General features: G+C 47.2%; 6 non-coding genes across 6 annotated transcripts; 2 read left to right on the top strand and 4 right to left on the bottom strand.

Annotated features, from left to right (window-relative positions):
- Positions 1 to 2,795: 2,795 nt before the first annotated feature.
- On the bottom strand, positions 2,796 to 2,868 carry trnav-aac (transfer RNA valine (anticodon AAC)). The gene has a single exon. It is a non-coding gene; the product is annotated as a tRNA-Val (tRNA).
- Positions 2,869 to 14,358: 11,490 nt separating this feature from the next.
- On the bottom strand, positions 14,359 to 14,432 carry trnan-guu (transfer RNA asparagine (anticodon GUU)). The gene has a single exon. It is a non-coding gene; the product is annotated as a tRNA-Asn (tRNA).
- Positions 14,433 to 20,246: 5,814 nt separating this feature from the next.
- Positions 20,247 to 20,328, top strand: trnas-gcu (transfer RNA serine (anticodon GCU)). Its single transcript has one exon. It is a non-coding gene; the product is annotated as a tRNA-Ser (tRNA).
- A 3,058-nt stretch (positions 20,329 to 23,386) lies between these two features.
- Positions 23,387 to 23,459, bottom strand: trnav-cac (transfer RNA valine (anticodon CAC)). Its single transcript has one exon. It is a non-coding gene; the product is annotated as a tRNA-Val (tRNA).
- Positions 23,460 to 24,181: 722 nt separating this feature from the next.
- On the top strand, positions 24,182 to 24,253 carry trnah-gug (transfer RNA histidin (anticodon GUG)). Its single transcript has one exon. It is a non-coding gene; the product is annotated as a tRNA-His (tRNA).
- Positions 24,254 to 24,827: 574 nt separating this feature from the next.
- Positions 24,828 to 24,900, bottom strand: trnav-aac (transfer RNA valine (anticodon AAC)). The gene has a single exon. It is a non-coding gene; the product is annotated as a tRNA-Val (tRNA).
- Between the last annotated feature and the right edge of the window lie 282 nt (positions 24,901 to 25,182).

The following is a 25,182-nucleotide window of genomic DNA, read 5'->3' as shown; positions in this document are numbered from 1 at the left end:
AAAACATTTTGTTAGGCATTCTGCCTCAGCCTAAACACCTATAGCTTGCAAAGCGCATGCTATTAGACAGGCACCTCTGCAAGACCTTAAGAGTCTCTTAAACTAGTGATAGTAAGGTGTTCCCAATGGGTGATGTTCGGCTTTCAAATCATCTCATCCGTGGAAGCGCCGAGATGCAGCTGTTTAAGGCTTAGAAGCAGCTGACTGTTTCACTACCTAGCTGATCACTGTCAGTCAGGGAGCTTAGAGGTGAAAAGCCTGTCTGAGAGACAATTCGCCATCGATCAGTTCAATATGTTCCGTACCAGCTCGGCGCACCCGAGATCATCTTGGTAGCCGTGTAGCTCAGATGAGTGAGAGCTTGTGTGTATTTACCACCGTGATTGGATGCCGGCCCTTCTCAGGTCACAGTAAACCTTCTGCTCAAAAAAAGTGAGGTAAAACCTCACTCTGCACAGTAAAACCTAAAAAAGTGAGGTTTTATTTAATCTCTGACCAAGGGAAACGTTTCATTTTTTCAAAGAAATGTTTGTTAAAAAATAAAGTCATAGTTCCATGGGATTCAATCATAGACCGTGTGACATGGAAGTCAGGAACCTAACCCACTAAAGCACTACAGAAACATTATCGACAGACAATGTACAGCGTGTACTATTCTTGTGTTGCGGTACATGAATATAATTATATCGTTATTAATTTCTAATTTATAACTTTATTAACTTTATAAATTTATTAACGTTATTAATTAATTTCACGACGCACAGACAGAGCGTGGGGAGCCGCCGCCTGCAAACACAGCTCCAGGCAGGACTCCGCTCTGCAGGAGCCGCAGAGCAGAGGAGATGGGGGCAGCTTAGCTCCTGTGCAGAGACCTGAGCTGTTGTTGCTGCGGACGCTGTCTTTTCTGCACTCGGGGTAGGAGTGAATGTTGAGTTGCCCTTAGAAATGAAGCAGAGCACTTCAACGGTACGGGTGTGTGTGTGTGCGCCCTGGTGATTCTGGGAGACAGATCGAACCTGGGCTAAAAGAGAGGAGGCTTAGCCCTCTTCCATTTACTAGTTCAAAGTTGTACAACCCATTTGTATCTGCTAGGCGGCGCAGTCGTCGTGCACAAAGAACGCTTTGAAAAGCGTCAAAGGCAAGTCATTCTGAGTTGGTTGTTTGTGTTTTCCGTTCAGACGCGAAATGCTGAAATGATCTCTCGGCTCCTCGGTTGTCATTTCTGCTCCGTAAAGGAATCACAGCACGCGTCGGCTTCCAGCACGGTGGGTCGGGACACGATGCCGGGGGGTCGGAGAGAGCGATGTCTTCCTCATTAGTATAGGACCTGTCACCTGTCCCCACCTGTCACGCGGGAGACAGGGGTACATCAGGACGCGCATTGAAGTGAAAGCAGGATGCGCTGCGACATGCACTGTGCAGATCCCGCCACACTAAGAGGTGAGTGGGTCTGTTCGATAACAGCGCTAGGCGAATCCCCAATCCCCTTTTGTGCGTGGCGACAAAAGAAGTCTGAAGTCCGTTTCCACCCGGGGACCTTTCGCGTGTGAGGCGAACGTGATAACCACTACACTACGGAAACAGTGGTCAGATGTGCCCAGCGGCCCAGTGCTGAGCTTCGCCAATGCGATTCAGCGGCTTCCAGTGCCTTTATTGGTGTGCGCTGATGGACCGTGCTCTCTCTCCAGAGTCCAGCACGCCTGTCATGGACGGAGCAGGAAAGGCGGCGCCACATTCTACAGCCCTCTCCACGCAATCGACGAAATCGGGCTACTGAAGTGGAGAAAATCGCCTCTCCAGAAAGTGCAAATATCATCTTGGAGAGTATAAATCCTATTGCCAAAGGTCAGCCCTGTCTACCAGAGTAACCCTCCCACCTCCTGCAGCGATGGTCAGCTCTGGCCGCCTGGGTGAAAACCAGGAATCCTAACCGCTAGACAATATAGGAGCGCACAACCCTGCTGTTCCGGGCATCATGCAAGCAAACTACAGAAATATTAGAAAACACGCAAGAGAGTTGTCACTCAGAGTGTCGAAGGGTCGATGTATACTGGGGCTCAGTTGAAATGCAACGTCAGGACTTTTCCGAATTATGTCACATGAAGAAAGCACAGCCTTTTCCGCCCTGCCACGTGTGTATCGGTAACTCGCCGTGATCGTATAGTGGTCAGTACTTTGCGTTGTGGCCGCAACAACCCCGGTTCGAATCGGGGTCACGGCAGAATAGGGGCGTCTGCTTTTACTACTTGCACGAATGAAGGCAAAAAAAAGCCAATCGATGTGAATGAACGGCGCTTTACAGAGGAGTACTGCCTGACTGGATCGTTGATGAACGACAGAGGCCACTCCGACCTCTTCTCAGGTTTCTTCAATGACTTACTAAGGATCTTCTTCACATTCGCCCATGCAGGGGAAGCCAGTTACACCAAAGCAAACGCAGGAAAGTGCAATTCAAGCAGAGACCAGGAGGGACTTGTTTACACCGAGAGTGGTCGGAGAATGGAACAATGCGCCCAGCCCTGTTGCTGGAGACGATTCTTGATGAGATCTTGGGCTCACTAAGAAGCCCCCGCTGGATGCTAATCTTTCTGTTGTTCTTGCAGGTCCTGCGCTGCTTTTGAGCCGACAGAGCTCGTCCTGATCTGTCGGCACAGCCCAATTGCAAATGATCGGCTCCGCGTACAGAAGGAACGTGCGTTTGGTACAAGAGTGCATGAAGGCACCGGAAATACATTGGGAACAAATGACCGGTCACTCAATACCTCTGTGAAGTACAGGAGCGTGCAAATCGAGGCTGTTTCCGCCCGGTCTCGAACCGGGGACCTTTCGCGTGTTAGGCGAACGTGATAACCACTACACTACGGAAACCTGTAGTGTTTGCTGCTGGTGTATCGCTTGCGTTTCGGGCTGAGAAAGGGACGCGTCATTTTAGGCAGGGGGCGCTGGAGAGAGGAACAAAGGGAGCGATGAAACAAAATGCCGAAACCCGGGATCGAGCCAAGGACCTTTAGAACATACTCTCACGAATCGTTAGAATATGTGCGTTTGATCATCAATTGCATAACAACCACATTCGTTCGACTTGAGCCATCAAGCTCATAGTTTTCAAATCTTGAAAGCTGTCATTGAGCACATCATAGTCTGCAGTACGCCACGTAACTTGCGTACTTCAACAGAAAGAAGAGCAGACAGCTCCATAAATATGCGAGGCGCAGAGAGTGCAAGGCGAGCCGCACACGTTTCGGTGGCTGAGAGAGGGCAGTTTTTGCTTCTGCATTTCCCAAGTAAGGACGCATGACAACAAGCGATTGCGGTGCTCATTTACGACATAGTGGTGATGAGTTTTCAGTACGTGTTCTTTTGAACGAGCAATGAGGTTGCTGCCTTGGACAGCTGACTGCACGCTCTCATTGTGCCACGTGATGAGTATTCACCAGGCTCGTTCAGTCATTAGTCACATTCCATCGTTTGCCATAAGCAGATGCTGCAAGGTGATGTGGATATCAGTTCCCAGTCACGAGGACAAAAAGAGCACACAAGGGCTCAGCCGGGAGTTGAACCCGGGACCTCCCACACCCTAAGTGAGAATCATACCCCTAAACCAATGAGCCACGGCAGCACTTTCTATTTTATCCTGTCAGCGAGCTTGAGGACGGGGGAGAGGCGTCATTCGCTCGTCCAGTCAGACCTTCATCAATAAGTCAAGAAAGCCGCAATTACACGACTGCCTTGCAGACGAAGGGCAGTGAACTGCACCCGGTAAGAGGGGAACAAGCGGCACTAGGCGACACCGAGGCATGAGCCCCAGCGAGGGGGGTTAGCTTGCATGGTACGGCGCTCGCTTTGCATGCGAGAGGTAGCGGGATCGTTTCCCACGTCCTCCAGGTGTGTGCTTAGAGCTTGATGTGCCGAAAGGTGTCCTTTAGCCTGTGGTCACACCTTGCATGGAGAGCGTCATGCAGCTGTCAATCATTTCACAGCCACGCCCCCTCTTCATCTTCTCTCTGCCTTAAGCGTCTCCGCCACTCTCTCTTGACATTTCATGTCAGCATGTCAGAAGTCCGAGTGACGTTTTTAATGGCTGAGTGAGGGCACGATGCTGAAGCAGAGAGGCCACTTCAGCCAGAGAGACTTGTGCTAGGTGAGATCTGAAAAACAGACTCGCAACAGAAACAGACCAAAAAAGTATCGGTGAGATCAAAAGGCAAATGCAACATCCAGCAGAGGGCGTCTGAAGATTAGGGAACGGGCGACTGAAATCCATATGAGGCAAACTTTCCGGCTGTGCACTGCAGCTGGCCTCGTTGGCGTAGTTGGTAGCGCATCAGTCTCTTTATCTGAAGGTCCTGAGTTTGATCCTCACACGGGGCATGGCTGCTTGCTCTTTTCAAACACTTGCGGCAACTGTTCGCTCATAACCACGTCTGGAATGCGTGACCTTTACACGGGGGAGAAGCAACGCCGCATCCCTTTTCTAAAGAACATTCATATTCAGAAATAAGTCAAGAAATTTGCCATTACTTTTGCTGTCAGCCTGCCCATGTTGCCAAAGAAAGATTCACTCGGCGTCAACATGACAGAACAGCGATCACTTGAAAACACTGTTCCACACTCCGTAAGCAAGAACTTCAGTGTTTGCAGTCACCCGATATGCCGATAGTCAAAGGAGCACAAAACACGAAGCGTCAAAAGACAAGATGAGTTGATGGAAAGAGCGTTGAATTGATGAGCACAAAAGTTCAGCTCGTACAATAGGCAACGAAGGTCCCGGCGTCATCATCGCACTTGAAAGGACTGCCTTGCAGACTAAGGGCAGTGGGAGGTTGCTGTTTTGAGATGGAGGCATTGGGATGGTGGGCCGAGATCTATTCTTCTTAAGGAATTCTTCATCGTGAAAGATCGGTCCACAGATCATCCAAAGAACTTACAAATTTTTGGGATTCAGGGAATCACGTCTTGAAAATACGTCTTGGACGCGTAACGGCATTCTATACAACTATCCAACTGCAGGACTTGAGGGTTTTTTGTGCTTTGTTCTGTTTTCGTTGACATCGCATTCGTAAGAGCGTCAAAAAAAGGCAATTCCAGCATCTAACACGAATAAAAGGGCTATTGAAACTGCAGGGCTGCGCAGCTTCTAAAATCCTTGCACACAATTCTCCGTTATTGTTACTTCCTTCTTTCTGTCTAACAAAGTTCCCTTTTCCTGACCGGACGGGGAGACTATCATTCCAACTTGAAGCCAGCCTTAAGTTCTCCGAGGCGCATTTGTCTGCTAGCATGCATTTTGTGAAATTTTTTTTTGTTGTTGTTAAACCAAAAGCGACTTTGAAAAAGGTTTCCACCGCCGCCCGGCACTCTATGTTAGACTGTATCAAGAAAGCAGCGCACGCTGCAGCCGTGGCCGAGTGGTTAGGGCGATGGATTAGAAAGCCGTCGGGGTCTCCCTGCGAAGCTTCGAGTCCTGCCGCCTACGGTGTCGTCGTGTGTCTGCGCAACAAAGGAAAAGCATCCGTTTCGCTTTTCCCGCGACTTTTAAAACACGAATGATCTGGATTTCTACATGAATGGCTCTTAAAATGTGATCTGATCTTCATCTGACGCATAATAATAAATAAAGACAGTCTTGTTTAACAAACAACACACAACATTTTACATTGTCAATTCAGTTCAAATCAATGTATTTCTATATAGCGCCTTTCACAACAAGGTTGTCCCAAGGCACTTAACAATGCAAGTTGTTAAGAGCCTTGTGTCTAATATGCCGCCTAGGTTACGTGCTGTCTCTTTGAGGCAAATGTTTAAATCCTCTGAGTTAAGTGCTGAAGTTATAGTAGTCCTATCAGTATTGTTGCCTCCGATCAACAGATCCTCAGTTTTCTCAGAGTTGAGTTACAAAAAGTTTTCACACATCCAAGTCTTTCCTTCATTAATGCATTTAACTAAAGTGATAATAGAAGAGTTGTCATTTGGTGGAAACAAAATGTTTATTTGAGTGTCATCAGCATATGAATGAAAGTTCATATTATTTTTTCTTATTATCCTACCTAGCAGCAGCATGTAGAGAGAGAGAGCAATATTGGTCCCGGCACTGATCCGTCTGGTACCCCAAATTGAACTGGTGACGTTGATGAAGCAGTACAATTATTAGATATTTGAACATAATGAAAACGATGAGTAAAATGTGAAGTAAACCACTGAAGGACGGTTCCAGATAAGCCAACCTCAAACTCAAGCCTGTGTAACAAAACAGAGAGGTCAACCGTGTCAAAGGCAGCTCTAAGATCTAGAAGCACAAGCACTGTTGCATTCCCCGCATCAGTAGCTAAGAGAATATCATTTACGACTCTCGTTAATGCAGTTTCAGAAACCAGACTGAAATTTCTCAATTATATTATTTGAATCCAGATACGATTGACGTTGGGCAACAACTATTCTCTCAAGACTTTTAGATTGAAATGGGACCTTTGAGACAGGCCTGTAGTTGTTAAGAACTTGTGGATCCAAATTTGACTTCTTAAGGAGCGGTCTAACAACTGCTACCTTAAATTGATCAGGTACAACGCCTGACGCAAGCGATGCATTCATCATACTAATTATAGGTCCTGCCAGTCCTTCGAGGGAATCTTTGACTAGCTGAGTGGGGATGGGATCTAGCGAACAGGTGGTTGACTTTGTCTTACGTCTGTGTTCATGAGTCCACCATAAGAAGAAATCTGAACAGGAGTGGTGATCATCCGAGGTCACCACGGAGGAAACCACTGCTCTCCCCAACAAAAAAACCACCACTGCCCCTCTCAAGTTTGCTAAAGACCACATGGATGTTCCACAGCAACTCCTGGAACAATGTTCTGTGGACAGACGTGACAAAAGTTGAACTTGTTGGTAAATGTGCACAGCGTTATGTTTGGAGATAACAAAACACTGCATACCAACTCCAAAACCTCATCCCACCTGGGAAGCATGGCGGAGGCTGTACGGCTTGCAATCATCGAGGGACCGATGAATTCCAAGATGTATCAGGAAATTCTACAGCAGAATGTCAGGGTGTCTGCCTGTGATCTAAAACTCGAAAGACGCTGGGTCATGCAGCATGACAAAAATAAAGGAGTACATCAACAACAGAGTGGCTGAAACAGAAGAAATTCCGTATTTTGGGATGGCCAAGTAAGAGTCCTGACCCCAATCCCATTGAAGTGCTGTGGCATGATCTGAAGCAGGCCGTTCAGCGCAAGACATCCCAAAAATATACATGAACTGAAACAGTTTTGCATAGAGGAATAGGCCAAAATACCTCCTAACCGCTGCTCAGGTCTGACCAGCCGCTACAGAAAGTGGGGGTTGAGGTTTTTGTCAATAAAGGAGGTTCCACTAGCTCCTTAATATAAGGGTTCACGTACTTTTTCCATCAATGACCTTGATTGTTTAAAACATTTGTTAAAACAGCAATGTCAAATGTTGGGCGTGTGTTGTTTGTTAAATCAGACTCTCTTTATTGATTATTATGACTTAGATAAAGATAAGATCACATGTTAGGAGCCATTCATGCAGAAATCCACATCATTCCGAAGGGCTGTTTACAAAAGTTTTTCTTCCAACTGTATGTGAGAGAAAAGCAGAGCCGCTCACGGAGTAAGGTGGGGTTGTAGCTTCGCAAATTGCAAGGACATTTGTACTCTTAAAAGGGGACAGGAGCACCCCAGATGGGACTCGAACCCACAATCCCTGGCTTAGAATGCCAGTGCCTTAGCCATTAGGCCACTGCGCCACACTGGGTGAGGTTGATCACGCTGATGAAGAGCCAGTTTTTTTTTCCTTTGCTTTTTCAAAGGGATCCCCAAAAATAAGGGAAGTTAGGCAGCAGAAGGTTTACTGTGACCTGAGAAGGACCGGCATCCAATCACGGTGGTACACACACACACGCTCTCAATCATCTGAGCTACACGGCTACCAAGATGATCTCAGGTGCGCCGAGCTGGTACGGAACATATTGAACTGATCGACGGCGAATTGTCTCTCAGACAGGCTTTTCACCTCTGAGCTCCCTGACTGACAGTGATCAGCTAGGTAGTGAAACAGTCAGGTGCTTCTAAGCCTTAAACAGCTGCATCTCGGCGCTTCCAAGGAGAGATGATTTGAAAGCCGAACATCGCCCATTGGGAACACCTTACTATCACTAGTTTAAGAGACTCTTAAGGTCTTGCAGAGGTGCCTGTCTAATAGCATGCGCTTTTCAAGCTATAGGTGTTTAGGCTGAGGCAGAATGCCTGTTAACAAAATGTTTTTCTAAAGGGGCCTCGCACTCTTTTCCAAGCAATGGTCACCATCCCCACCGAGTGTCACAATGTAGTCATGTCCTAGGACGTCACCTGTTAGTCTCCATTTGTCTGCCACCAACACTTTAGGTTACGGGGTCACAACCGCACCCCGGAGCGCAGAGGAGCCGTTGGCGTTCTGGTGGCGCAGATTGGGCTGAAGGTGGGGCGCTTGAATCTCGCTGTTGGAGGCCGTCTGAAACTGACCCAAGCCTTTCCCTTGAATTAAATGTAAATAAGATATGAACCCCAGATGCACATGGAATCAATCACGTGTTTCCTTTGAGCCGTTTCAAAGACTGCTCCAGAGTTTACCTTGCACAGATGCGCAAAGATTAATGATGGGGGTGCATGCTTCCAGGCGCCTTACAACTGTAGGGACTGATTAGAGACAATTCGTAGCGTGTGTTCGTTTCCATATACGCCCCGTGTTGCAATGGTAGGATGAAGTCAAATACGGCTTGGACGTGTAACGGCATTCTATCCAACTGCAGGACTTGAGGGTTTTTTTGTGCTTTGTTCTGTTTTCGTTGACATCGCATTCGTAAGAGCGTCAAAAAAAGGTAATTCCAGCATATAACAGCCAGCCTTAAGTCCTCTGAGGCGCATTTGTCTGCTAGCATGCTTTTGTGAAAGTTCAAATTTGGACAAACACAATCTGTGGCGTTTAGCGTGACATAGTCTTGCAGGCATCGTGCTGTCTCACTGCAATACTATACCGCTGGAGGAAACAGCCCGGGTTCGATGAGCCTTGGAATGTGACTAGGAAAGTGAAGCCTTTTGAAAGAGGTAAAACACTGCTCAAAGGAACTGAGGGAGAATCTTACAGGGGATTCTGAGCGGTGTCTAAATAAATAAATTCTTCAGTGTCTGCGGATGGCATTTTGCAGCTGGAAACAGATGTCGACGCTTTTTGAACAGAGCACCAAAAAAGCGTCTTTTTTGAAGGTACAGGTATTGAGCATTGGTGGTTCAGTGGAAGAATTCTTGCCTGCCAAGTAAGAGGCTCGGGTTCGATTCCTGGCCAATGCAGTGGCATCCAACGTCTGCTTTATGGACTCGTATGCCGTGAGGGGAATGCGATACTGCCTGACATAGGTTGGGCGGGCGCCAGGGGCCGTTGGAATGCGCACTGTGTTCAAATCCGTCACCCCGCAGTCATAGGCGTCCCGTGCAAACACTTCCCGGAAATCCTGGAAATTCTGACGCAGCTGCTGACGCTGGCTTTCCGTTTCCAGGGCATCTGCCTTGCCAACCTGTTCCTGTACCTGCTCTAGGAACCCCGCTTTTGACGGCATGGCGGTATCCCGGGTCGTACTCTCGGCTGAGTGGTCCATCGGAACACCTGCGTGTACTGTGTACACAACCATCTCATCCTTATCGCTAAGGTCCACCCTGCACACCTCCTGGTTGCAGAATCCCTCTATTGGCATAATTGCAATCATCCGCCGGGGGTAGGTGTAGTACACCTGCTCGGTTCCCCCCTCCCTGGCCAAGGGACCAGGGAGCTGCCCCAGTACTGGGATGGCTAGTTCGAAATCATAGAAACCATTGTCAATTACCAGTCCCATGTCAGTGCGAGCAGGGATTTTGACATCTTGTTTTGCTATGTTCTGCACCAACAGGCAGGTGGCTCGGCCATTCCGTTCCAGTCTGGGGGTACAACAGACTGCTAGGTTCAGTCTGATAAACTGAGCTGATGGTTGGAAGAAAACCATCTCAGCGTCCATTCTCTGTCCCTTCTTTAGGACAAGGCGTACTGGAAACCCTGCTGTTGACGCAGGAACGATCAGGTCCGATTCGTTTACTACCTGGCAGGCCTGAGGAATCGTCTGACCTGACCGAATGTTCTCGGGGTCACCGCTTAGAGAGTGGGCATCTGGGTCCACCCGTGTCCACAGCACACTGTTTACTGTGTCCAGCTGGGCGCCCAGTCGAACCAATAGGTACTTCCAATAGGAAGTAGTGAGCAAACTTCCTTTTTCCGATGGAGATGGAAGCTACACAGCTTCCTTTGCTCCAAATGGACCTATGAGATGGGGGTGCCCACCACAGAACCTGTGACTGCGTCACCAGGGTCACTTGACAGCTTGGCGACAGGTCCTCGAACAGACCTTCACTGATTATGGACTTCTCAGAGCTGAGGCTAAGAATTACATCATCAACCTGCACTTCTGCCACCTGGACCCCCTCCCACCACCATGGGGTGGTATTCCTGGACCCCCTGAGGTACCAGGGTGCACAGAAAGGACTCCCATTCATTACCGGACAGGGAGATCCACTCTTCTTCAGGGATGAAAAGGGGATGTGCTTTACCTGGCGGGTCAAGCAGCTGCTTGGAGCACTGCTCCTGTAGTTGGGAGACCGTGGGAGTGCTGGCCTGGGCAGGACTTCCCTGTAGTTTTGGAAAGCAAGAAGAGACATTTATTCTCGTCCAGAGGAACCAGGAGGAACCTCCAACTCAGCTATAGTGTTCAGTGGGCACTGTGTGATCACAGCATAACCACTGAATCCCCCTTTTTGCTGTGCAACAGGCTTAGGGTTTTTGACCTGAGCCCACAATTTTCCACGCTGGCAGTCCACCAGAGGCTCCAGCCTGTCAAGCAGGTCTTGGCCAATGAGTAGTGGCTCTGTTTTAAACCTAGAGATGTAAACAGGATGCACCACGTTCATTGGCCCGAACCTAAGTGCCACCCACACTCGGTGTGTGATCCTGGCATGATCCTGGGTATAGCTGGAAATATCTATCTTACACGGTTCTACCTTAAGTCTGATGCCTTTTCCTTTCGCTACTCGTTTGAGCTCGCTGAGTAGATCGGCTGACATCAAACTAATTTCAGCCCCAGTGTCAATCAGTGCTTCTCTATCTAAGACGTTTTCAAGAGAAACCTTGATATAAATATGCCTTGCTTTGCCTTTCTGGCTGAGATTCCCTAAGAATTGTTGGAAGCCTGCCTTTTCTTTGACTTCAGGGGCGGGGTCAGCGCCCAACTCAGAGTCACAGCCTTCTTCCAGGCAGGAACCCTCCCACCCAATCAGATAGACTGAGGGAGGGGCTTGGGACGGATCCCCGCCTCCTCCAGTGAGAAGGGGCGTGGTCCCCCTAAGCTCATTCACACTTCCGGCATTCGGTGCGGAAGGTTTACCCTGTCCTGATCTCTCAGGCAGGGCTTGTTCAAGCCTGGCCAGGCGGGCTGCAGTCGACTCCCTTCGTCCAGTCTTATGATAGACTCTGCCTGAGCCCTTGCCTTCCCCGTAGCGCTCACGGCGGCTCTGACGCTTAGTGCGGTCCTGCCTGCCTATTTTGCGCCGGGGCTTAGCGAGCTCAGGAACCTCAGCTGCCTCGAGCTGAGGCGAGTCGTCAACCCTGCTGGCTTTAGTGGCGAACACGGCCGTTTTAGCAGGTTTTCGCTCTGAGGAAGCAGAGACTTCAGCTCCCCAGGCTTTTTGAGCCAACCTTCTAATGTCAGCCATTTTCATCGCTTTTGCATCAGTGTGCATCACAATCATTTTCCTGACTGAGGGATGCAGATTAGCAATGAATAAACCTTTGAAATTCACGTTCTCTTCGCAACCCTCTTCATTCCGCCCTGCAAAATAAGTGCGCCTAAGCCTCTGATAATAGTCGCGAGGGGCTTCAGCTTTTTCGTGCTTAATATGGTGCACAGCGGCCACGGCAGCTATGGGATCGATAAAAGCCGAAAATTCTCCGATCATTGCCTGACACAGCTCCTCAAAGCTATTACAGACCTCCGGTCCTTGTCTAGACATCCACGCAGGGCAGTCGTTGCTCCGAGGGGATCTACCAGCAGTCCGGCTGGCTGGTAGAAAGTCTCTATGCACAGAGTGGGACCGCGAGTCCTTACAAGTCACTCTTGTGCCTGGGAAGAAGCTGGTTCGTTCCCGGTCCAGCACTGCTTCTGAATAAGCTATTCAGGTTGTCTATGAGGGTCCAGCTGTAGGGTCCAACTGTCCAACACAAACACAATCTGTAGCGTTTAGCGTGACATAGTCTTGCAGGCATCGTGCTGTCTCACTGCAATACTATACCGCTGGAGGAAACAGTCCATCTGGCCATGAAACTCATTTGAACGTCTAGCTACAGCAACTAACAATATCATGATTTATTCAGGATGTGTGGAATCAGCACGTCCCGGAGACAGCTTCCGAAATCGTGAGCATTCTCTGGTGGTGTCCTGCTGGGATCCTGTGGGCGTGTGTTGGTGGTATAGTGGTGAGCATGCAAAAGCCACTGCATTGGCCAAGAATCGAACCCGAGCCTCTTACTTGGCAGGCAAGAATTCTTCCACTGAACCACCAATGCTCAATACCTGTACCTTCAAAAAAGACGCTTTTTTGGTGCTCTGTTCAAAAAGCGTCGACATCTGTTTCCAGCTGCAAAATGCCATCCGCAGACACTGAAGAATTTATTTATTTAGACACCGCTCAGAATCCCCTGTAAGATTCTCCCTCAGTTCCTTTGAGCAGTGTTTTACCTCTTTCAAAAGGCTTCACTTTCCTAGTCACATTCCAAGGCTCATCGAACCCGGGCTGTTTCCTCCAGCGGTATAGTATTGCAGTGAGACAGCACGATGCCTGCAAGACTATGTCACGCTAAACGCCACAGATTGTGTTTGTCCGTTCGTGTCAGTCGTCCTGCAACCACGGGAAGTGGGACACAAACATGCTGCAATGCTTTCAGGACGTTAGGATTTGTTTATGCAACATCCGAGAAGAGTACTTGTGGCTTGAATGTGAACTGTACGTGCCCGCCCCCTTTCCTCTGTAGTGCATGAGTTCCTCCCGGCATGCCCTTCGTCATTGTTCTGTCATCTTGTATTTAAAGGGTTGTATTTCTGCTGCTGAAAATAAGCAACGGTTTTCTCACAACGCCCTTTGTTTCCGACGGAGCCCTTGTCACGATTTCGGAAGCTGTCTCCGGGATGTTCTGATTCCACACATCCTGAATAAATCATGATATTGTTAGTTGCTGTAGCTAGACGTTCAAATGAGTTTCATGGCCAGATGGACTGTTTCCTCCAGTGGTATAGTATTGCAGTGAGACAGCACGATGCCTGCAAGTCAAAAAGGCAGAAGGGGAGTCCAATATCCAGAATAAACGAGGTAATGGAAAAAATGCCAGGTAGAGCTCTCAAGGAATAGACTCAATACCGAGCAGCGGGAAGCAGGTAAAGATGGTAAAAATAGCACTGTGTACCGCACGGTGGAGTGTGTGCAGGTGGGTTAACTCGTGCGGCAGCGTTTGTTAATAATCACCCACTGCTGGTGCTGATTAGATCGCTTAAGAGTTGGTCTTAACTGCCTGGCGGTCATGACAAGCTCCTCTTTAAGCTGTGGTTTAGTTTTGCAATCATGTTTTTCTAGAGCAGTTATTTATGGGGGTGGGTGGGTCTTTCACAGAGGCTCAGGACAAATCCCCCGCCTGAAAGTCTAACGTGTGCGTTCAGACAGTCACAGGTCAAGAGCCAGGCAGGAGGACAATGGACAGAAGAGCCAACGAACTAAAAATAAAAGAACAAATATGAAAAAGCCACCATCTTTTTCTTTTTGACATTTTCCGACTTTCATGCAAGCCAGGACAAAGTTGCTCGTAGCTACTTGTGGATTCAAATACTCTATCGAGTGCTTTGATGAGTTTTTGCAATTTGATTGTCGTCCTGTCAGCCTGTTTCTGTTTTTTTTTTCAATCTAGGGATGGAAAGTATGAGGGAAATGATGGAGCAATCAATAACCGCTCCGGAAAAATGGCAGAAAGGAATGGTCCGTCACTAAGGACATTTGTGAAGCAGAGGAGTGACATCACCACAAAGGCGACACATTCTGCTGATGGTTTTGGTGAATAATGATTGAGGCGCGTTAAGAGAAAGGTAGCTGTGTCAGCATGCGTAGGCTGCAAAGGATCAAGCAAAGGTTTACTCCATGCTGAAAAGAGAAGAAAAGAAGCACAATGTTTCGACTGTGGAGCCTTCTGCACCATCTTCTTTAGCGGTGATGATGTTTACATTGGAAAAACTGAGACATGCGTCCCTGGGTGGGCTTGAACCACCAACCTTTCGGTTAACAGCCGAACGCGCTAACCGATTGCGCCACAGAGACTGACGGCTGCTTGTGCTCTCTACATTTGCAGGTTTATGGTCAAAGAAAACAATCACTTGCGCTTCTTGCAGCCGGCAATCTTTTTCCACTGACAACCAAGAAATGGATTTCATCTTTCACAAGCTGTATGGATTTCTTCAAAAACAAGTTATTCCAGAAAGGAAATGAATTCTTGCATTAAACTGAACCAAGCTGTACATGTTTGTCTGAAATGAGACATTCGGCACAACAAGACACGGAGAGAGGCACCGCTGGTATTCAGACCCAGGATCGCCTGCTTACTAGGCGGGCACTTTAAGCCACTAGGGAACAGCACCAGCGGAGCACCGCGCTTTTACAGACACTTAGACACATCTGCATTCGGTGTGCACTTAACCTGCTCTCTGAGCCCGTTGCCTCCGTCCCATTTAATAGCAGAACTGACGCCAAGAGAAATGATGAGAAATGGCATTTATCGGGCACTTTTCATGTCCAAGGAGCTCAATGCCCTTGACACCTCCCCAAGGCGACAGAGCTGTGCATTCTTTGGCGACACCATTTTTTCTTTTGTTTAATTTCTATACTTATTGATAGAATAAAAACGATATGTCATGTACTGTAAGGGAAATGTCTCTTTTCATGGGGAAAGCTAGCACCAGCAAATGATGTGTTTAGAAGAAGTGATTTAACATGACACGTGACCTAATTTACCGGAGCAAAAGCTCACCCAGCAAGCCCTGCTTTACTTCTACAGGAGAGAAGTACTGTAGAGTCTGCTAGATGTTCAGCTGGGTAGCTACTTCAGCATGCCTCGGCTGCAAAGGATCAAGTAATAGGTTTATTGCATGCTGAAAAGAGAAGAACGGAAACACAGCATTTCGACTGTGAGGTCTTCTCACACCTGAAGAAGCCTCACACCTGTAAAAGGCTCCATGGTTTTCTTTCTTCTCTTTTCAACATGGAATACACCTATTGTCTGCAAGATGTGACAATTTCATGGTGTTTTGGAAGAAAACCTTTTTTCTTTGAATTCAAAATCAATCGGAATTTCAGCACGACACATCAACACTTTTTCTGTTCTCTGTGGTAGAGTGCAAGCGCATGTTCCATGGGCCAGTGTCGTAATGGATAACACGTTTGACTTCGAATCAGAAGATTGTAGGTTGGAGTCCTGCCTGGCTCGTGAGGCTTTTAAACCTCTCAGGTTCCTCGGTAACAGGTTGCCGTCATGTATATGAACTATAAAAAAGCATTTGCCACAACCCGTAAATTAGCACGCAAGTGCGGGCTAGTTAACACAGAACTGTATGGAGATCATCTCCAGCTCCGAGCTCAATTGCAATGAAAAAACATGCAGAACAGAACTGGAGAGCAGCTGAATTTGTGCTCAGTAGGGTGGGGAGGACTCAGCATTCCTATTGTTCTAATTATTATGAACTGCAGGGGATCTGAATCAGAACATGTCAGTTAGTTTGATCATTGCGTCAATATGTAGGCCACGTTAATATAGAATTATTACTTTGTCTGTCTCTTCTTTGTATATAGCTGAATGTCCCTGACAATTTCATGTTGCCTGCGATGTGTCCCCTCTCCCCACAGCAGGGGCAGATGACCAGCCGTCATCGCTCCCCCAGCATCGTCGCGCTGGGCGTCTCCTCCTCCCCATCTGATTCCCCGTGCGCCCCTCCGTTGGCGCCCACCGGTTTCCTCGAATACGGCATCAGTCTGCTCAGCCAGAGCCAGGGCCTGCTCCAAGGGGACCAGTGCGGCCAGCATCACGTGGCACTGCACCTCAGTCGGCGCCGGGGCCAGGAACGCCTGGAGCGCTATTTCCCGGTGGGCCTCCTCCGGGAGAGTAGGGTAACCCTGGCGGGCTAAGTAGGCCACGTCTGCGGCTGTTACCTTCACTGTTACCTGGATACCTCTTTATCTAGAACTCACTCTTCCCCCTGCCTGTCTGGCTTCTTTTAATCCTTCTGTGCCCGGATTGCAGCGGGTAAGTTATTTTTCCAAGAAAAAAAGAGAAATTAAAAAAAGAGAAATTTCACCAGAGCCCCTGCTCATGTCTAATTTTTAGTTTAGAAGGATTCAAGCAGGATTTTGGATGAAAGGCAGCGACCTTAATCAAGCCCAAATCATAATTGAACCCATTCAGAGCCTACATTACATTTTAGTGTTTCATTCTGAGCAGAATGCCCTCACACCTGAAGAAGGCTTGCGTTTTCTTCTCTTTTAAGCATGTGTACAATGCTGTAATACAATTTGAAATAATTAAAAGTTTAAAAAGTATCAACTAAACTCCATTAATATCGAGTGTCTTTTATACAGCTTTTATACAGCTTTTAAGTATAGATTACACTTTTCTAAAATGTATTTAAAAAATAAAAACGATTACTAATCTAATCTTTCCACGTTTGATCCCAAAATCCCAAGAAAAATTAATCTAAACTAGGAGAAAGCTATGCTGAAAGTTTATTAATATACTTAGAAGACAAAGATAATTTATGTTGCATTTGTCTGATTGTGAATCAAAAAATACATTTAATTAACTGCTCTCAGTGACAGCTGACAATCCTCCATACACTCAAGTGAAAAATTAGTAATGCCAATGTAAACGTCGTATTTACAATTTGTTGATAATAGAAATGTTAAGTTCTCTAAAGCTTTTTGAGGCAGCAAAAGATTTGAACACCCTATATTGTAATGAGCTGCTGAGCTGAGAATGGGTTATGTTCCTGCTGTCAGAGGGGGTGGAAAGTGCCCGCGGTTATTTAATTAGTATTACAATTCACACTGATTCCCTTGCAAAGGTATGGACATAAGAATATTCGTGCGTGGTCAAAAAATGGCATTAAGCACTTAAAATTAATATGGTTAATAAGAGTAAACTGGAACATGCTGTAACAAGATCGGCTAAACTGGGATCTATCGCTTACGCCTGAAATTGGAGCTGCTGTCGCAGTGAATAGCGACTAATAAGTCTGTCTTTCTGTGGGGGGAAGGGAATCTGATCTGATCTGCAAACCTCCAACAGAGCTGTTCAACTGGTTTTTGTCGGGCACATCAAGTGTCAGGTGTAAGCGATAAATATATTTAGCTGAAAAGCTGTACAACGCAAGACATTTCAGTACTCTAGGTTTCGTGAAAAAGCACATTGTGCTGCTGTAATACAGTTTAAAATAATTAAAAGTCTAAACAGTATCAGCTTATGTATGGGTTGTAATTTAAAAAAAGTCAAAAACCGCACTCAAAATGCAATTTAGCGCTTTCTGGCAAGAGGAGACACCCAAATTAATAATGTAACATGCTACTGTTTGTACATGGATATAGTTATAATGCTATTTCCTTAGACACGTGATTCCATGTTTTATTTTGAATCCCCGGCGGAACCGGGCATCCATAAGAATCAAGTACTGTAACAGGTTTATTCTATGCTGAAAAAAAAGAAGAAAGTAAACACATTCCATAAGAATCAGCGCCTTTATATAGCGCCTTTAAAGGTGGCTTCTCAAAACGCTTTACAGGATAAAAACAACAATAACAACAACAACAACAACAACAATATTGTGTTTCATTGCACTTTGACAGATTGTCTTTAAATCAACTGTTGATTTAAAGTTTGACAGTAAATGTTTATATTGTAACGCATACAGCCTCCAATTCTTATTAAAAATGTAGCCTAAGAGGGGGGGTCTGCTCTCACAATCCTCCATATACTCAAGTGAAAAATGAATAATGCCAATGTAAACATCGTATTTACAATTTGTTGATAATAAAAATGTTAAGTTTTTTAAAGCTTTGTGATAGTTTACCCAGTTTACCCATTGTTATTAAAAATGACTTGGATTCGAACATGTTGTGATATTTAGAAATATAAAAGTCAATTAATTGTCAATTTCCATATTTATGTCTTTATTTAGCGGTTTCATTAGTGACAAAGGCTAAACTTTCTTGGAAAAATGTCTTTGCTGTCTTGCTGATACGTTAAGCTTTCTAAACTCAGCCACAAAGTCATGTGACTGATTTTTTCGCCCTGTTTTGTTGGTTAAACGCAATGATCACAAGCACCACCATGGTAACTGGGACATGTAGTTTTTAATTCAGATTGAATTATAACTGTACGTACTGTAGCGGCGAGGCTTATTAATAAGACAGAATTAAGTGTTGCTGTGCTTTCCCAAATGAGGCCCCATCTCCCTCTTCATCTCTGTGGTGCAGTCACAGAGAAGCTATTCATGCAGACTGATTTAAAGATGTTTTCTTTTGATAAGGTACAGCTCCCAAATGGGGATGCACTTAGCTAAGCCTGGCTATCATGATCAATGGTCATCCATTGGCGCCTAAAGGTCTGCAAGATTCCAAGAGAGAGCCTCATCCAAGTGGTCTACAACCCCAAGGTCAACATCACCAGAGCACCGTCGCAAGCTGAACAGCAAAGCCTGGCATAGAGCCAGAGAGCGCGGATTAGACAGCAACAAGCCTGCAACTGCTTCTTTGTGCCCGCAGGAGATCTGAATCCCCAGAGATTGGATGAGTATTCAACTTCACTGCATGACAGCTCGAGAATTCAATTGTTATCCCAACCAGTTGATATCAATTTAATTCCTAAGAGTTATGTACTTGTTTTGAGTATCTAGTGTAGAAGTTATAACCAAGTTCATTTACGAAACGGTCTAAATGAATGATATACTGAACGTATGTCCTCTTGATATATGTAACTCTTTGTAACTGACTGAATATATACCTTTTGTATTCTGATAACCCTCTCGATAAGATCTGTTAGGTTTACATGCATATTCTATGTATTAATAAATGTATCCTCGTGTATTAGTACCTGTGTGTGTGCGTTGTTTGAGTTATGTCGCATGGTTGGATTCTAAAGCCATCAAAAGAATCAACTTTGTGATTTACTGCTACAATGAATAATTGTCTCAGTAAATCCCAAATCCTACAGAACTAGTGCCTTCAGAGAGCACACTACAGATGTTACCTATTTATCGTTGAACAGGATGTATGTGATGTGGCGACTAGGTTCAATTTTGTATCCTCTTTAAAAGATTAAGGATTGGGGTGAGTGTGATTTACCACCCTTTCAGCTAAGAACCCGACGTGCGGACCGTTTAAGCTGCATAGACTCGGTCGTTTAACTCTTCTCCATTAGCAGGGTTAAGGTTAAAGAAAAAAACATTGCTGACCTCTTTTTTTTTTTTTGCCAGCCGCGAGCGCTGATTAGCAAGGTTTGTATTTCATGTTTTGCAAGTTGCATCCATTTTAAGAAAAACAAGTCGTTCAAGACAGGAAATGAATGCTTGCATTTAATTAAGTCTAGCCGTAGGCGGTTGTCCATAATGACCAGTTCTGTTCGAGAAGACAGAACAAAAAAGGCACCGCTGGGATTCAGAGCCAGGGTCTCCTGTTTACTAGGCAGGCGCTTTAAGCAACTAAGCCACGGCGCCCCAGGAGCGCTGTCCTTTTGCAGCCACTTGGACACACCACTCAGACACATCTGCATTCGGTGTGTGCTCCGCCTGCTCGCTGAGCAAGTTGCCACCTTTACATACAATAGCAACATCAACACCAAGAGAAAGGGTGACAAATGGCTTTTATCTGGAACTTTTCATGTCCAAGGAGCTCGATGTGCTTTCTGTGTACAACAGGGCCACTGATCTCCACACTGGCCATTGAACCACAGCAGTGGCTTGCTGGCTTGACATCTCCCAAGGAAAATGTTGAAATCGCATGTGGAACAGGAAAATGACCCTCGAGTACGAGGGAAAAAAAAGAAAAAGATCATCTGGAGCGCGCCAACCCATGTCCGGACAGCCCACTTCTGTCGACGAGGTGGCCGAGTGGTTAAGGCGATGGACTGCTAATCCATTGTGCTCTGCACGCATGGGTTCAAATCCCATCCTCGTCGCGCTCCATGTCTGACACGTGTGCCCGTTTGGCATTGGCCATCCTGTCGTTTGCTCCGGTTCTAGAGCTGTACATTTTCTAGCGGTGGCTGAACATGGTATAGTAGGCTAACGTCGGTATCGAGCAGTAACAGTAATGGTATTTACGTGCCGCTGCTGCCAAGTAGCTCTGGTTTGAGACCGCGTTTTCACTTACTTGCAACGCAAACAGAGAAAGCGATTTTTGACAGTCTCTCGAGAGACTGCGCTAGGTGTTTAGGGATAGACTTTGTCAGTTCCCCCTGGGATGGTGGCCTCTCAAATAGTTTGTGATTCCTCTAGACGTTTATACAGTAGAAGCCTGCTTCGTGGCTTAAATCCAAGCTAAGGAAACGAGTTAGAGGTCTGATGCAGAACTGCGAATTCGATGAAGGGGAACACTACAGTACATTGCACTGTATGTGTGAGGAAAGCTGCCCCCTTCAGTCCCTTGTCGACTGAACAGAGGACTGTAAAGGATACCGCCAAGAAACTTAAGGATGCTGGTTGGAATCCAGCTCCAAAGAAGCCCCTTTGGGTGTTATGTCATCAAAAAGTAAGAACAGTGAATCTCCCTTTGATCAAAAGCGCAACAGAGCTGTTTTCTGTGGAGCAGGTTTCAGACCCGTAGACCTGTTTTATTTGTAGGGCAGGGCGCATTCCCAAACGCGAATCTCCTGTTTTAGAAATGCTTTGGGCGGCGTGAAGTGAAAATAAGAAGTGGGCTCCAGATGCACATGGAAGCAATCAAGTGTTTCATCCGAGCTGTTTCAAAGACTGCCCAAGAGCTTTCCTTTCACAGAGGCGCAACGATTAATGATGTGGGTGCACCCTTCAATGCGCCTTACGACTCTAGGGAGTGATTGAGACGATTCGTAGCGTGTGCTCATTTCTCTCTATTCCCCGTGTTGCAGTGGTAGGATGACGTAAATTACTGCTTCGACATGTAACGGCATTATAATCAAGTGCAGGAGCTGAGCCACGGCGCCCCAGGAGTGTTGTCCTTTTGCAGCCACTTAGACACACCTTTAGAAAAACATTTTGTTAACAGGCATTCTGCCTCAGCCTAAACACCTATAGCTTGCAAAGCGCATGCTATTAGACAGGCACCTCTGCAAGACCTTAAGAGTCTCTTAAACTAGTGATAGTAAGGTGTTCCCAATGGGCGATGTTCGGCTTTCAAATCATCTCTCCGTGGAAGCGCCGAGATGCAGCTGTTTAAGGCTTAGAAGCAGCTGACTGTTTCACTACCTAGCTGATCACTGTCAGTCAGGGAGCTCAGAGGTGAAAAGCCTGTCTGAGAGACAATTCGCCGTCGATCAGTTCAATATGTTCCGTACCAGCTCGGCGCACCCGAGATCATCTTGGTAGCCGTGTAGCTCATATGAGTGAGAGCGTGTGTGTGTACCACCGTGATTGGATGCCGGCCCTTCTCAGGTCACAGTAAACCTTCTGCTCAAAAAAAGTGAGGTAAAACCTCACTCTGCACAGTAAAACCTCAAAAAAGTGAGGTTTTTTTTAATCTCTGACCAAGGGAAACGTTTCATTTTTTCAAAGAAATGTTTGTTAAATAATGAAGTCATAGTTCTATGGGATTCAATCATAGACCGTGTGACATGGAAGTCAGGAACCTAACCCACAGCGCCAACAGCACAGTCACATGCTGAATGCTGAAAAAGCACTACAGAAACATTATCGACAGACAATGTACAGTGTGTACTATTCTTGTGTTGCGGTACATGAATATAATTATATCGTTATTAATTTCTAATTTATAACTTTATAAATTTACTTTATAAATTTATTAACGTTATTAATTAATTTCACGACGCACAGACAGGGCGCGGGGAGCCGCCGCCTGCAAACACAGCTCCAGGCAGGACTCCACTCCGCAGGAGCCGCAGAAAAGAGGAGATGGGCAGAGACCTGAGCTGCTGTTGCTGCAGACGCTGTCTTTTCTGCACTCGGGGTAGGAGTGAATGTTGAGTTGCCCTTAGAAATGAAGCAGAGCACTTCAACGGCACGGGTGTGTGTGTGTGCGTGCGCCTGGTGAGTCTGGGAGACAGATCGAACCTGGGCTAAAAGAGAGGGGGCTTAGCCCTCTTCCATTTGCTACTTCAAAGTTGTACAACCCATTTGTATCTGCTAGGCGGCGCAGTCGTCGTGCACAAAGAACGCTTTGAAAAGCGTCAAAGGCAAGTCATTCCGAGTTGGTCGTTTGTGTTTTCCGTTCAGACGCGAAAAGCTGAAATGATCTCTCGGCTCCTCGGTTGTCATTTCTGCTCCGTAATGGAATCACAGCACGCGTCGCCTTCCAGCACGCTGGGTCGGGACACGATGCCGGGGGTCGGAGCGTGCGCTGTCTTCCTCGTTAGTATAGTGGCAAGTATCCCCGCCTGTCATGCAGGAGACCGGGGTTCGATTTCTCCGACGGGGAGTAGCTTTTCTTTTACCTCCTTAGAGAAAGAACTGCCTTTCACTTCTCTGTTTTCTTTCACAGCGTCGTGCACCTTTTCATTGCTCTCGCTTTCAGAGCCTCCGCACGGCACACGACTCGACATCAGGAAGCACATTGAAGTGAAAGCAGGGAGCGCTGCGACATGCACTGTGCAGATCCCGCCACACTAAGAGGTGAGTGGGTCTGTTCGATGCACAAAGAACGCTTTGATAAGCGTCAAAGGCAAGTCATTCCGAGTTGGTCGTTTGTGTTTTCCGTTCAGACGCGAAATGCTGAAATGATCTCTCGGCTCCTCGGTTGTCATTTCTGGTCCGTAAAGGAATCACAGCACGCGTCGGCTTCCAGCACGGTGGGTCAGGACGCAATGCCGGGGGTCGGAGAGAGCGATGTCTTCCTCGTTAGTATAGGACCTGTCACGCGGGAGACCGGGGTACATCAGGACGCGCATTGAAGTTAAAGCAGGATGCGCTGCGACATGCACTGTGCAGATCCTGCCACACTAAGAGGTGAGTGGGTCTGTTCGATCACAGCGCTAGGCGAATCCCCAATCCCCTTTTGTGCGTGGCGACAGAAGAAGTCTGGTCTGTTTCCGCCCGGATTCGAACCGGGGACCTTTCGCGTGTGAGGCGAACGTGATAACCACTACACTACGGAAACTGTGGTAAGATGTGCCCAGCGGCCCAGCGCTGAGCTTCGCTAATGCGATTCAGCTGCTTCCACTGCCTTTATTGGAGTGCGCTGATGGACCGTGCTCTCTCTCCAGAGACCAGAACGCCTGTCATGGACGGAGCAGGAAAGGCGGCGTCACATTCTACAGCCCTCTCCACGCAATCGACGAAATCGGGCTACTGAAGTGGAGAAAATCGCCTCTCCAGAAAGTGCAAATATCATCTTGGAGAGTATAAATCCTATTGCCGAAGGTCAGCCCTGTCTACCAGAGTGACCCTCCCACCTCCTGCAGCGATGGTCAGCTCGTCTCACACGCGAGAAGTTTCGGCTGGAAACAAGCGCCCCCTCTTCTCGCACGTTTTGCACGTTGAGTAGTTTTAATGCGGCTCCTTCATACACAGTGCTGATCTTTTGGAAAGCAGGAGGCAAAATTGACACGTTACCATACCAGGAGTCGAACCCGGGCCGCCTGGGTGAAAACCAGGAATCCTAACCGCTAGACCATATGGGAGTGCACAACCCTACTGTTCAGGGCATCATGCAAGCAAACTACATAAATATGAGAAAACACAAGAGAGTTGTCACTCAGAGTGTCGAAGGGTCGATGTATACTGGGGCTCAGTTGAAATGCAACGTCAGGACTTTCCCGAATTATGTCACACGAAGAGAGCACAGCCTTTTCCGCCCTGCCACGTGTGTATCGGTAACTCGCCGTGATCGTATAGTGGTCAGTACTTTGCGTTGTGGCCGCAACAACCCCGGTTCGAATCCGGGTCACGGCAGAATAGGGGCGTCTGCTTTTACTACTTGCACGAATGAAGGCAAAAAAAAGCCAATTGATGTGAACGAACGGTGCTTTACAGAGGAGTACTGCCTGACTGGATCGTTGATGAACGACAGAGACCACTCCGACCTCTTCTCGGGTTTCTTCAATGACTTACTAAGGATATTCTTCACATTCGCCCATGCAGGGGAAGCCAGTTACACCAAAGCAAACGCAGGAAAGTGCAATTCAAGCAGAGACCAGGAGGGACTTGTTTACACCGAGAGTGGTCGGAGAATGGAACAATGCGCCCAGCCCTGTTGCTGGAGCCGATTCTTGATTAGATCTTGGGCTCACTAAGAAGCCCCCGCTGGATGCTAATCTTTCTGTTGTTCTTGCAGGTCCTGCGCTGCTTTTGAGCCGACAGAGCTCGTCCTGATCTGTCGGCACAGCCCAATTGCAAATGATCGGCTCCGCATACAGAAGGAACGTGCGTTTGGTACAAGAGTGCATGAAGGCAGCGGAAATACATTGGGAACAAATGACCGGTCGCTCAATACCTCTGTGAAGTACAGGAGCGTGCAAAACAAGGCTGTTTCCGCCCGGTCTCGAACCGGGGACCTTTCGCGTGTTAGGCGAACGTGATAGCCGCTACACTACAGAAACCTGCAGGGACCGCTGCTGGTGTCTCACTTGCGTTTCGGGCTGAGAAAGGGAAGCGTCACTTTAGGCAGGGGGCGCTGGAGAGAGGAACAAAGGGCTCGATGAAACAAAATGCCGAAACCCGGGATCGAGCCAGGGACCTTTAGAACATACTCTCACGAATCGTTAGAATACGTGCGTTTGATCATCAATTGCATAACAACCACATTCGTTCGACTTGAGCCATCAAGCTCATAGTTTTCAAATCTTGAAAGCTGTCATTGAGCACATCATAGTGTGCAGTAC

The sequence above is a fragment of the Lepisosteus oculatus genome, unplaced genomic scaffold, assembly GCF_040954835.1.
Source record: "Lepisosteus oculatus isolate fLepOcu1 unplaced genomic scaffold, fLepOcu1.hap2 HAP2_SCAFFOLD_82, whole genome shotgun sequence".
Taxonomy (NCBI): domain Eukaryota; kingdom Metazoa; phylum Chordata; class Actinopteri; order Semionotiformes; family Lepisosteidae; genus Lepisosteus; species Lepisosteus oculatus.
The sequence above is the reverse complement of the archived record's forward strand: the minus strand, read 5'-3'. Positions and strand labels throughout refer to the sequence as shown.